Raw genomic sequence first — 13,005 nt, 5'->3', positions numbered from 1 at the left:
CCGCGTCAGGCTCTGTGCTGACAGCTCAGAGCCTGGAGCCTGTTTCAGATTCTGTGTCTCCCTCTCTCTCTGACCCTCCCCCATTCATGCTGTCTCTCCCTGTCTCAAAAATAAATAAACGTGAAAGAAAAATTTAAAAAAAATGTTTATTTACTTTTGAGAGAGAGAGAGAGAACACACACAAGTGAGGGAGGGGCAGAGAGAGAGGGAGACACAGAATCCAAAGCAGCCATCAGCACACAGCCAGACGCGGGGTTCGAACTCACAAACCACAAGATCGTGACCTGAGCCAGTCAGACGCTTACCCCACTGAGCCACCCAGGCATCTGCAACTGGCGTTTTCAAAAGATCACTCTAGTGGTATGCGGACCCAAGGTCTGGAAGGGTGGAAACTGGGGAGGCAGGAGAAGAGCCACCACTATCATGTGTGAGATGGTGTGAGAACCGGCCGGGGGCTATGTGGGGACTGTGGGGGTGGGGTGGGGCAGAAACCATGAGATGGTCAACAGGAAAGGGATAGTGCCCCCTTTCAGGGCTGCAATAATAATGACGTTAAATAACTGTATTCACTAAATCAACTGCCCGCTTTCATCGCTTCATTCCCCAGGGAAGACTGAAATGCTCTGAGTTAATATCTGAAAGAAAAAAAAATGAAATTCAGGGATCAAACAACTTTTTTGATGAGGGAAGTGTTATTTCTACCAAGCTAAGACATCAAAGCCTGTGAATAGCGCTTTTTAGGTAATATTAAAGTGGGCTCTAAATAATGTTTGAATATTTCTCTGCTTTTCCCCAGGGATCATAGACAATCTATCCTAGAGGAAAAACACCAGTGATGCCCCAAGCCAGCCTCCTCTCCAGAAGACCAGTAGGTTTCCCTGGAATACAACCCTTGTGAAAATGTAGCTGAAATCACATTTAGCAGCCCAAGCATTAAAATTCACTGTTCTAGGCATAACATGCATTTCTGTAGATTACATTGGCTAAAAGCCTGACAAATAATTCAGCTATGTTTTGACAGTTCTATTCACTTAGATGACCCTTGTATTAGGAGATATATCTGCATTATGGCAAAGTCACCTATCATGTGAGTTTCTGAAAAGAAAATCCCATTTCGTCATTGATTCCTGCAAGTGGTAAATAACTTTCTAATTTACTTGTAATAGTTAGCCCCTGCTGTGTAACAAACCACCCCAAGACTTAGTGACTTATAACAACAACCATTTTATTATTGCTCGTGAGTCTGTGGGTCAACCAGGCAATTCTATAGTTAGCTAGTAGGTTGGTTGAGGGGCTAGAGTGAGCAGTGGAAACTAGTCATGTGTCTCTACCCATCCAATAGGCTGGGCCAGGCTCGCTCAGGTGGCCATAGTTTCAGGGCTCTAAAATATATTTTGCAAGCCTCTGCTTGTGCCATATCCCCTAATGCCCCATTAGCCAAAGCAAATCACATAACCACACCCAATTTCCATGTGGAAAGAGAGATTTTGCCTCTAGATGGGTGGACAGGTAATGTCACTTTGCAGGTGGGTACGCTTACAGGGATGGAAGAAGTTTGGACCAAGCTTGCAATCTACCATACTCTTTCTCCTCCTTGTAAAAATAAAGGAGACCAGCATATTGTAACATCTTCTGTGCCAGCAAGGGTCTTTATAATTTATACCTCATTTAACCAGAGAAGTTATGTAATTCCTTAAGATCACACAGCTAGTCATCACTGGAGCCAAGATGCAGTCTCAGGACCACTGGAACCTAAATCTTATACTATTCATTTCTGTCTACCGGTTGTGGAGTTGATTGTTTTTGGGTTCTTAGAGCACATTATTCAACCCTTCACTATATTTTAGTCAGTTAGTTTCTGTTCTGTTTTCTCCAGTGTTCATCATCCAATCTTCACCTGCTTACCTCCAGTGACGGGGAGCTCACTCTCTATCTTGACAACCTACTTAGAGTTGAAAGCTCAATCTATTACAAGCTTCTTTAAAATCAAAATGAGATGCTAAAAAACCTAGGTTTTTGAGGAGAGTTGACAAAGTTTTGTTTAAGTTTTCTTTTCTGCTCTGAAATCTACAGTTTATCTTTGTCAGCTGTCTGGTTTTGTAATTGTGGTTATCTTTGTTCTGCGTTATTTGGAAAATGCAATTTGCATTGAATGAACCGACACAGGAAACTTTTGATTAGCTAGGTGAGGATTTTTTTTTCCTTAAAGGAAAGAAAGATAAGAAAACAAATGTTTAAAAAGGCTTATTTATAAAACAGGAACAACAATAATCACCTCCCTGGAACTCCTGGGGCAAATTTACTTGAGGTTGTCTCTGAAGTATGCATTCTGGGAAGGCAGGGGCTGTGTGCAGGGGATGATGTGCGTGGAATCATTCATTCATTCATTCATTCATCAATCATGAAAAGAGGTTACTATATTCAAGACACTCTACTGGAGAAAGTAGGGAGTATATGAATTATATGCAGCCCTGACTCAAGACTTTCTAGAGCCAAGAAGGGGAATAAGGCAGATAAATCTGACCTGAGGAAAAAGGTGCCAGGGGCTTGTTAAAGGAACAAAGTGCAGCAAGGGCTCTGAGGAGGATGTGATTACATCCAGGGGGATCCAGTCTGGGTCTTTCCCCTCCATCTGAAGGCAGGAAACTGCTCATTACACCCCGCATGAGATTATTAAGCCTGGCCGTTGAGGGCCACCCTTCTCTGAAAGCCCCTCCAACAACGAAAACACACACAATGTGAAATCTCGAAAGTCAAGGCTGTTTTCCTACACAAATTCAAAACTCAAAAGGACCCAGAGAGCAGCAACCCTGCGGTCAGCCTCCCGTGGACGGAAGGAGCCGTTCTGGGTGGTGGAGACTCAGGAAAATCAGCACCGGGACCGGGGCACTCCGCGGGCTTCTTCAGCCTCCTCCCTGCAGATGGTTTCGGATGTTCTCTCAATAAAAATTACCATTGGGCAAACACAAATAAACTTAACGGATTTAACTGACAGAGTTAAACAAGCAGAAGATAGGATTTCTCTTAATGAGAATAAACTACTTGCATATGAAAAAGATTTAAAACTGAGGCTCCAATAACTAACTCACCAGAAACTTGGAACAGATTCACAGAATTGGATGGGGAGAGGGGGAGCCCACCAGGCAGGAAAACTCCATCTGGAAACTGGGTGCCTGTTGAAGGACAAGGCCACGCGGCAGGAGGCGTGGGAAAGGCACGGATGGGAAATGGGTCCAGCCCCTGCAATTGACAGGCAGATCAATAGATACCAGCAAAGAGTTTAAGCAGGGGACAATTAAATTAAGTCTGTGCCTTTGAAAGATCACTCTATTCCCTGCATGAGGGGAGGCAAGGAGACCAGTTAGAAGGAGGCTGTCAGGCTGGGAGGTGATACAGTTTCAGGTTTGGGGTTTTTTTTAACTTTTTTTTTTTTTTAAGAGAGAGCATGAGGGGGGGCGAGGGGCCAAGAGAGAGAGGGACATAGGATCCAAGGTGGGCTCTTCACTGATAGCAGCGAGCCCGAAGCAGGGCTTGAACTCACAGACCGTGAGATCATGACCTGAGCTGAAGTCAGACACTCGACCGACTGAGCCACCCAGGCGCCCCGATACAGTTTCCGGTTTAAGAGTAATGGCAGAACCTGGCCACTGTCACTTCCTAGCTGGTAAACTTGGTCTTTACCTTATCATTTGGTGCTTTAGATACAAGGTTTGTATGAGGATTCTAGGAGGTAATATTCATGTTTTGCTTATTCATTCAACAAATATTTCCCGAGAATCTGCCAGGGGCCAGGTACTGTTCACAGCACTGAGGATGCAGTAGTGAACAAGATTGACTTGGCCCTGCCCTTGCACCGTGATGTTCTCGTGCACCTTAGGTCCTAAGGTAACGGTCTGAGTTTTTGGTTTGCAATTAACAGAAACCCAACTTGCTTAAGGCATTGACTGGTTCCCACGGTTCAGTGCATAATGAGGTAGCCCAATGAGGCCGAGGAAGAGCTCTAGGGACCAGGGTTTTGGCATCTGGAACCAAGGACTAAATTCTGAACCATCTACTCTCCCTCTGCATCTGAGTCTCGTCTCTGCCTCTCTACACATTGGCTCCTTTCTCTCGTACGACAGAGAAGTTTTCCCAGTGTGGTGGAGACATGACCACCAGCAGCCCCAGGTTCACAAGCCCAAAAAGGAAGGTGCCTCCTTCTCCCAGCATCTGAATGGCAATCCCAGAGAAGGTCCCTCTAGATGCTGCTTGGGTCACCTTCCCACTTCATGAACTAATTAGTTATTGTTGCCAGAAGGATGGAGAAGCACGATTGGCCAGGCTTGGATCATACAGCCAGTGGCTGAGGTTTGTTCTGTGCAATCAATGGCTCCACCATAAACACATGGGGAGGAAAGGAATGTTCTCCAATGGAAGGGAAGCAAGGAGACAAAAATAGCAGATGTCCTACCATGAAGAGCATCACCGAGAGTAAATGTGATAAGGGGTAGCTGGAAGTGGTGACAGTCCTTAGTAAGCAGTGGGAGAAGACCCAGGTTGTCTTTACCTGTTTCGATAATGGGAAACTGAAGCCCAGAGAAGGAGAGGACCTATCTTAGAAATGGGGATGTAATCTTCTTCGGAAAATCCAGTTTGTGGGGCGCCTGGGTGGCTCAGTCAGTGAAGCATGTGGCTCTTGATTTTGGTTCAGGTCATGATCTCATGGTCGTGAGATCGAGCCCCATGTCAAATTCCACATGGAGCCTGCTTGGGATTCTCTCTCTCCCTCTCTCTCTCTCTCTCTCTCTCTCTGCCCCTTCCCTGCTCTCTCTCTTTCTCTCTCTCTCTCTCTCTCTCAAAATACATAAATAAAAATAAACATTAGGAAAAAAAAGGGAAATCCAGTTTGTAATCTTGGGTTTTCCTCTTTAACCAGCTGAGTTACCTGCAGAGAGCTGCCTCCCACGGTGTCTGTATCTCATGCCCAGGTGGGGCCACTGCTGGCCACCCGGTGATGGTGATACGCACATAGACATCATAGGATTAAGTAAGAGGATGACTGCAGCTCACAAATATAGGGCAGAAACGGAACACTGGCAGCTGCAGCTGAGTCTGGTCCACAGATGTTTTGTTTGGCTCATCCAATGTTTGCAAAGAGTTGAGCCAACATTTAATAATTGGAAGATTTTACATTAAAAATGCAGATTTCTGGCTTCTCTTGAAAAAAAGTCAGGAGATCTGACAGCACCAGATCTAAATTTCCACATGGCAGTAACCAGCCGAGACGGAGTAGCAACTGTCCCTTACACAGGGCATGTGCCCTCCCATGCTTCAGTTCACCTCAGTCCCCACCACTCTCTACTGTCCCTAATACTGCAGCCCAGACACAGTCACCATTTCTCACTGTGCTTGCACTGTTGCTTTTGCTATAGTAGAGAAATAGATCTCTCTGCTCGTTTCTCTTTCAAAATGGAAGATCAGGGGCACCTGAGTGGCTCAGTTCGGCTGAGTGTCCAACTCTTGATTTCAACTCAGGTCGTGATCCCAGGGTCGTGGGATCGAGCCTGCGTCAGGCTCTGTGCTGAACGCAGAGCCTACTTGAGGTTCTCTTCCTCTGCCCCTCTCCCCTGCTTGCACTCTCTCTCTCTCAAAAAAAAAGGAAAGTCAAATGGAATGGGGGGGGGGTCATACAATTTTTCTTACACCCAGCCCACTTCCACCCCTGACCACCCTAGGCATTTCAGTTTGTGAATACTACTGTGTGGGATTATTATTTATATTAGATTATTACTTCCCAACCAAGAGAACAATAGGGGGGCATGGTAGTAGCCTTTCTAGAAATAATAATAGCAAGCAATTTCTCAGCACTTATATGCCAGACACCATTTTAAGCCCTTTACATACAGTATTTCAGTGAACCCTCAAAACAACCCTATAAACTGGGTGCTATCATCATTCTCATTTATAAAGGAGGAAACTGAGGCACAGAGAGGTTCAGTAACTTGCCCAAGGTTAGCATTGTAGGGATCTGAACTCAGATCACCTGACCCCAGAGTCCAGGCTCTCAACCAGAAATTCTATTAAGATTGCTGGGGGGCGCCTGGGTGGCTCGGTCGGTTAAGCGTCTGACTTCAGCTCAGGTCATGATCTCGCGGTCCGTGAGTTCAAGCCCCACGTCGGGCTCTGTGCTGACCGCTCAGAGCCTGGAGCCTGCTTCAGATTCTGTGTCTCCCTCTCTCTCTGCCCCTCCCCTGTTCATGCTCTCTCTCTGTCTCAAAAATAAATAAACGTTAAAAAAAAAAATTTAAAAAAAGATTGCTGGTGCACGTATGTGTGTGGCTGAACACAGATGGTGTGTTCTTGCACGTATACACAAGTATAAGTCATCATGCTGTGGGTGGCAAGGGCAGGCCCACAGGACGTCTGCACAGGAAGAACCACAATACCATGAGGTTGAGAACGGATTTCTGCTCTGGAAAGCAGAATGGCTGGATCTTAGTCATGACTCTACTGCCCGTTTGAGCCATCGCTCCAACAGGGTGAGCCTCATGTTTTCCATCTCTATGAGCAGGTAAAGGGTTTGGATTAAACTCATCTCTAAATAGTCTCCTGGCTCGACTGCTCTGTGATTCTCTGACTTTCCTCTCTTTCAAACTGTTACCCAGAGATGAACGGTGGCCAAGTCAGAGCCATGTGTCAGCTTGGAAAAGGCAGGGGCGCTTCGTCCAAGCCGGTGTCTCCATTTAGGCTGTGCCAGCAACCAGTGTGCCATTCACTACGGGGGAGTCCTGCCATTGCAAATTCTTAGCAGCTGGAGCCCAGGGACAGTGTGTGCCAAACTTCCAACCGGCTTGCCAACTTCTCCCAGGGGATTCTCTTGGAAAGCTGGAAGATATGTTCCTTAGCTACTTGGCTTCTGGTTGCAGGGAATTTTCCAGATTCTGAAAGAGTGATGGCCTGGCAGCCTGGAGACCTAAAACCTACTTCTGGCCCTTGTAGAGTGACCTCCTGACCTGTCAGTGCCCTCTTTCCCCATGTGACTTGCCCTCGTTGAGCCTCAGTTTCCTCACCTACCTTGCTTTGGAACTTTCAAAGTGCTATACAAAAAGAAGAGGTAATTGACATTACTTGCACAGAAGCCAATTTCCCCTTAAACTGACTGGACCGTGGACTACAGAGAGAATTCCACAGAGTGAGGAAGGGTAACATAGGCAGATGGAGCGCCGAGCCCCCTGCTAGACCTTGCGGGAGAGACTGCAGTGAGAGAGGCCGGATTCCTGTCACCTTCCCCTGGAAGCTGGCAAAGTGACCAAGAGCCCCAGGATATCCATGCTCTACTCCCTACCACCTGTGAATGAATATATCAGGTTATAATGGGAAAGGGACTATTTTTTTTAAAGACAGGGAAAGAGAGAGAGAGAGCAGAGGAGGGGCAGAGGGAGAGGGAGAGAGAGAATCTTAAGCAGGCCCCACGCCCAGCACAGAGCCTGACTCAGGGCTTGATCCCATGAACCTGGGATCATGACCTGGGCCTATATCAAGTCAGATGCTTAACCAACTGAGCCACCCGGGTACCCCAAAAGGGACTTTTTAAAGTAGTGAGGTTTTCCCGGATTACTCAAGTGGCCTAATCTAGCCACATGAGCCCTTAAGAGCTGAGCACTCTCTCTGGCTGGAATTAGAGAGACGCAGTGAAGAAGAAAGAGATACCGGCAGCATGAGAGGGACTCGGCCTGCCATTGCTGGATGGAACCATATGGAAAGCAGCCGCAGAGAATGCAGGCAGCCTCTGGCAGCAAAGACCCAGCCCTGGCTGACAGGCAGCAAGGAAATGGGGACTCAGTCCTACAGCCACAAGGAACTAAATTCTGCCAACAACCTGAATGGGCTTAGAAGCATAATCTGCCCTGGAGTTTCCAGATGAGAGCCCAGCCCAGTCCCCACCAGGTGAGACCTTCAGCCGAAGAGCCAGCTGGGTATGGAGCCCAGACTTCTGGCCCACAGAACTGTGAGATAATAAATGGGTGTGCTTTTAGGATCCTCATTGTGTGGAAATTTGTTATGGCAGCACTAGAAAATAGCTACAGACCTCTCTGTCTCAGGTTGAGACCACTGAGAGAGAAAATGGCAGCATATGGCCTCATGAGCTTCTATGTGGGTCAGGAAGTAGGCTCAGAAAAGGACAGCAACGGTTACTGGCTTAACTAAAGCGGTGGTCAGATGGGAAGACGAAAGAGCAAGGACAGTGCCCTCTATGGGGGGGCTTTTTCCCAGTCCCCACAAGCACACCCATGTTCAATGCCAAGGAGAGCATCTGGGGGCTTGAATGACCCTGCTGAGAAGACAGAGAGGGGTGTGTCACGGGAGAGCAAGATCTTTAGATGCTGGAAGCATCTCTGGGTTTGCGAGCATTCCAGGGAATCAATACCCTCTTCAATGAACATGATAAATGATTGCACTAATATTTCTCATTTTCCCTCTATTACATATTTCCTTTATGTCTGAAAGGCTACAGAGTCAAAATCGGAAATGTAAATGACCAGAAACAGAGGATGCTTGTAGGATGAAATTCTTCCCCATAATCACAAAATTATGACAAATCAGGCCCCACCGCCAACTCCCCCTTTGTTGCATTTTTATACCATGAAGCCTAGGCTGAAAGGGCTTTGAAGGAACAGGGCGGCTACAGACTTCTATGCTGACTCAGTTCAGGCTAACAAGCATTTATTTCACACCTACTATGTGCTCCATGCTCTGCAAGGAATAAGGAGGTAGGATAGGGCATTTAGAAAATCATGGTGGAGCTGAAGTTTTGTACCTGAAGGGGAGCAGTTCTGTCACTGACCTGATCTCATCATGACCACTTTTGTCTTAAATCAGCAAAGATCGAAGCAGAACTGTACTTCTTAGCATTCATACATTCACATGTGCTGTTTCTGTCCTCAGGCTTGCATTTCCCTACTCAGACCGCCAGCCCTCGTTGATCTGTTGGGACTGCTAGTCTATAGTCTTTAAAAGTCTCAACATTGTACTCGCCCTTGGACTCTGCAATTTGCCTTCTGGAAATTGATCCTTTAGACATAACTATGGATGTGCACAATGATGCATGTCTAAAGTTATTCATCCCAGGTTGAAAACTACCTGGATACCCACCAATAGAAAATAATTGGTTACACAAATTATCATGTATCCATAACGTGGAATATCTACGTGGCCATTCAAAATGATGTTGATCCATGTCTATTGTTATGGAAACAGAGTCATCTTGTAATGCTGGAAGGAATCTTGTCTACAAAATAATACAACAATATCACAGTTTTCCAACACCTAATTGTGATTTACCCACAGCCGAGAACATCTCCAGGACAGTAAATCAAAAGTCTTTCCTCCATAAAGAAACACCTATAAATATGTTCCAGTTCAGAATATCAAATGTGCCTCTTGACGCCAAGCACCTGAAATTTTCAGTTTTCTCAGAATTTCAAACATACCTAATACCCAGGCACAGTTTTAAAGAATCCTGTCTCCAAAATATAAAGGCAGACTATACAGTGAATCTGCAAAGCAAAGCCATAGGTCAGGAGCACAATCACAGTTTGTGCTGAGAATCAGGGAGGAGGGAGTCTCCTTCCCGATGGCTTCAGAGTTTATCAATGAAAGGGAAAGAAAGGTAAGAGGTGGCGGGATCTCTGGTAGAGGAAAAGCCACAAACGAATAGGTCCCCAGACTAAGTGCATCTTTGGGGAAGACAATAGACTCAATTAAGAACCAGAGTCATAAAAGTACGCAAATCTCCCAAACAAAACATAATTGAGCAGAGAGATGAGACCTGATCCCATAAATAACCCACCGTAATTAGAATATATCAACAGTTCCTATTAAAGAAACATCAGGCAGTCAGTATTGGAAGTCTGGGAAAATTGAGTTCTTAATTAAATCCTCATCAGAATTACTAGTCCCCGTATCTTCCACATCCCATCTCCCCAAGTCTCAAGTGTAGGTGCATCAGGAAATGGTTTGGTTCCGTGTAATCACATGAAATGAATTCTTCCCCTGCTCGGTTTTAACAGGGACTGATACAGAGACACTGGGTCCTAATTCTTGAAACACTACACTTCAGAGAAATTCACTGAATCTCAGTAGTATTCCCAGAAAGGAGCCATAAAAAAAAAAAAAAAATGTTTGTCTTGTCTTAATTACACTCCTCTACTCAACACCCTGCCTTGGTTGCCTAATGGCTATAGAGTCTACCGGGAATTCCTAGAACTTGAAATTCCAAGGACTCTGGTTCTCTCTTCCTCATTCCTTAAACATGGCTCATTCTTCATTGCCACCCCCACCCCTTTTATTTCTGATTGAGTCTCCTTAGCCTGGAGTGTTTTTTCATTCTCGGCCCACCAAAATCTCACTAAGATCCCACTGCTTACCTGAGACTATTCTTATCAAGGTCACCTGCCATGTCCACTCTTCAGCCCTTCTGAGCTGTATTTGATCTGGAGGCCACTTGATCCTTCTAGAAACTCTTTCCCTAGGTCTGTGACTCTGTTCCCTCTTGCCCCACCCCCACCCCCTTTCTCTGCTTACCTCTCCTTAGGCTCCTTTTAAGCTCTTCTCCCCTCACCCAATCTAAAGAGCTGTGGTTCCCTGGATTATTTCCCTGTCACTGCCTCAGTGGTCCCCTCATGTCTCTATGCCCATGACTCCCCAGCCCGAGGGGTAGGAGCAGGTCTGGGTGTGAGGTGTGCTCATTGGTACCACATGCCACTGCCTCTAGGTCTTCTCAATTGACAGATAAAGGAAATATATGGGTGTTTACTAACCCACATAAACACACACATCCATAAGTTTTCAGTAGGTAACCATCTCTATCCGTATGAAGCTGAACGTGAGTGAATACTGATCTTGTCTTTATTGTACTGTACGAGACGTGATTTAGGAATCAAGTTAAATGTAGAAAGAGCAGGTGTGGGGGCATCCATTTGCCTGTGCAGATGTGAGCAGAGGTGAGATGGGTCTAGAGCAGCGTCATGACGTCGCAAAGGTGGCTTCCCAAATCAAACGTGTTTCTGAATCAAATGCACTTCTTGTAGGAAAGGAGCAGCAGCTCCCTTGGTGGCCCAGTTCTGCCATGTGGCTCCGGCGGATGTTTTGCCACACCTGCGCTAGGCTTTGATTCCCCATGGACTGTGTAGCAAAGCTCTTTGCGTTTACAACTGGCTGGAAAGGATTTTATTCTCTGCAGAGGAGCCACAACAGACACACTTTGGGAAGCATGGAAAGCAGATGGTACACCCTTCGCTGTAGATAAAGTCCAATCTTTTTAGGTCAAAGAGAACCTGGAGAAGGTGCTCTTGCTGAATGTCATCCTCAATATAGCTAATCTACTTGAACAACTGGCTGAAAGACTGAGACTATTAGTCTGGCCAGCCTTGGTTTCCTTAGCTATAAAATGGGGATGATAATTCTGGTCTCATAGGGCTGTTGTATTAGAGGAAATAATGAATACTTAGCCTGGCATCTGGCCCAGCATAGGTGCTCAGTAAAAACTTTAGGAATTATCAATACTTATTTACCTTATATTTGGGTATAATCTTGGCTGTTAATAATTTGGCCAGAATAAATTTTCTGGATGGTAAAAAAAAAAAAAAAATTCGTGAAATTTTTTCAATATTACTTTAAATTATTTTGTAATCAAGGTCAATGTCGACTAGAAAAGAAAACCGAAGATATTGGTGAAGGTGGGATCAATCGTACAGCAGTCAAAGCTTAAGTGGGAGAGCTCTAATCAAAGCCGCCACAAAATACAAGGGCAGCTGTAACTAGTGCATCAGCCACTGATGATATTTTGCCTGGAAGTGTTTTCCACTCAAGTTTTTCAGTGTGTTGGTGGTGAGGCTTTTCTTTTTTTTTTTAAAGCAACTTTTGCCAAAAATAGCATCGTTTGATTCATCATCTTTTTTTTTTTTTTGACAAATATGTAATGAAACAGGAAGTCACTCTGAAAGCCCTCTTAACGACACTGATACACATTTGTTTAAACGACACTGATACACATTTGTTTAAGCTGTGATGGGGGAGGGCTCTAGATTTGAGATATGCTCAAAGAATATTGGGTACACCCCACAGACTTTCAGGAGGGCCTGAGAATAGGGTTCAGAGTGTGTGCAGCCCAGAGCAGAGCCCCGGGTCAGAAGAGGTCCACGAAGGCATTTCCAACCCAGCTGCTGCACAGACTCTGTGGTTTGCACCGCTGACCCCAGTGACATGGGACCCTTGCGCTGCTGCCTCTAGAAACCGGATATAGCTATGGCGGCTGCCAACTGCTGCCATATTGAGTTTCTGCAAAGTCCCTAATGCTTTCTATTGCTGCTTTCTAACTCAAAGTCTGGGGTTATGTATGTGAACACCAAAAGCTGGGTAACATAGCTGTACTCTAGCTGCAAGGGAGGCTGGGAAAGTGAGTTTTTGCCACTCATCTTTTTTAGCAAGAGGTAGACTCTGTCTCATGAAGATGAAAACCCTCCAACTATGGATAACAGGATGTGGAATGCAATTAGGGTCTCAAACTGAGGAAGAAGAGTTAGCAGTAAGCACTCTGAATTCTAAACAGCCGGGAATAATTGGGGCAAGGCACCCCAGTCAGGGTCTATTTGAGAGGCAAGCTTAACAGGCTCTCCCCCACCCACATCTAAGCAGACACAGAAGCTGGAAGGAGAGGGAACTGGTGAAATACATACAGGAAGGACAGTGTGTTCCCTCCATCTCTGTCCATCTTCGGGGGAGAACAGGGTGCTATTCTTCTGTCCCCAAGGCAAGTGATGCAGAAGGACTCCAAGGAATTCACTCATAGAGATTGAGGGCACATGCAAACAGACAGGTACCTCATGACCCCAGTTGGTATTTGTTCAGCAAAAGACTTGTTCATCTGCCCTTTGGTCCTATTTGAGCAGGAAGAAGAGAAGAGAAGGTAGGGTGGAGAGAAAGAACAAAATGTCCACTAGACCAGGTGCATGGTGGCCAGGGTCT

General features: G+C 45.7%; 1 long non-coding RNA gene across 1 annotated transcript in view; it reads right to left on the bottom strand.

Moving 5' to 3' along the window:
* Positions 1 to 277: 277 nt before the first annotated feature.
* Positions 278 to 13,005, bottom strand: part of LOC122233245 — a 50,810-nt gene continuing 38,082 nt past the window's right edge. The window contains exon 4 of the long non-coding RNA XR_006210771.1: positions 278 to 635. This is a non-coding gene — a long non-coding RNA (uncharacterized LOC122233245). The remainder of the gene's footprint in view (positions 636 to 13,005) is intronic.

Source organism: Panthera tigris, chromosome D4 (assembly GCF_018350195.1).
Source record: "Panthera tigris isolate Pti1 chromosome D4, P.tigris_Pti1_mat1.1, whole genome shotgun sequence".
NCBI classification, from domain to species: Eukaryota; Metazoa; Chordata; class Mammalia; order Carnivora; family Felidae; genus Panthera; species Panthera tigris.
The sequence above is the reverse complement of the archived record's forward strand: the minus strand, read 5'-3'. Positions and strand labels throughout refer to the sequence as shown.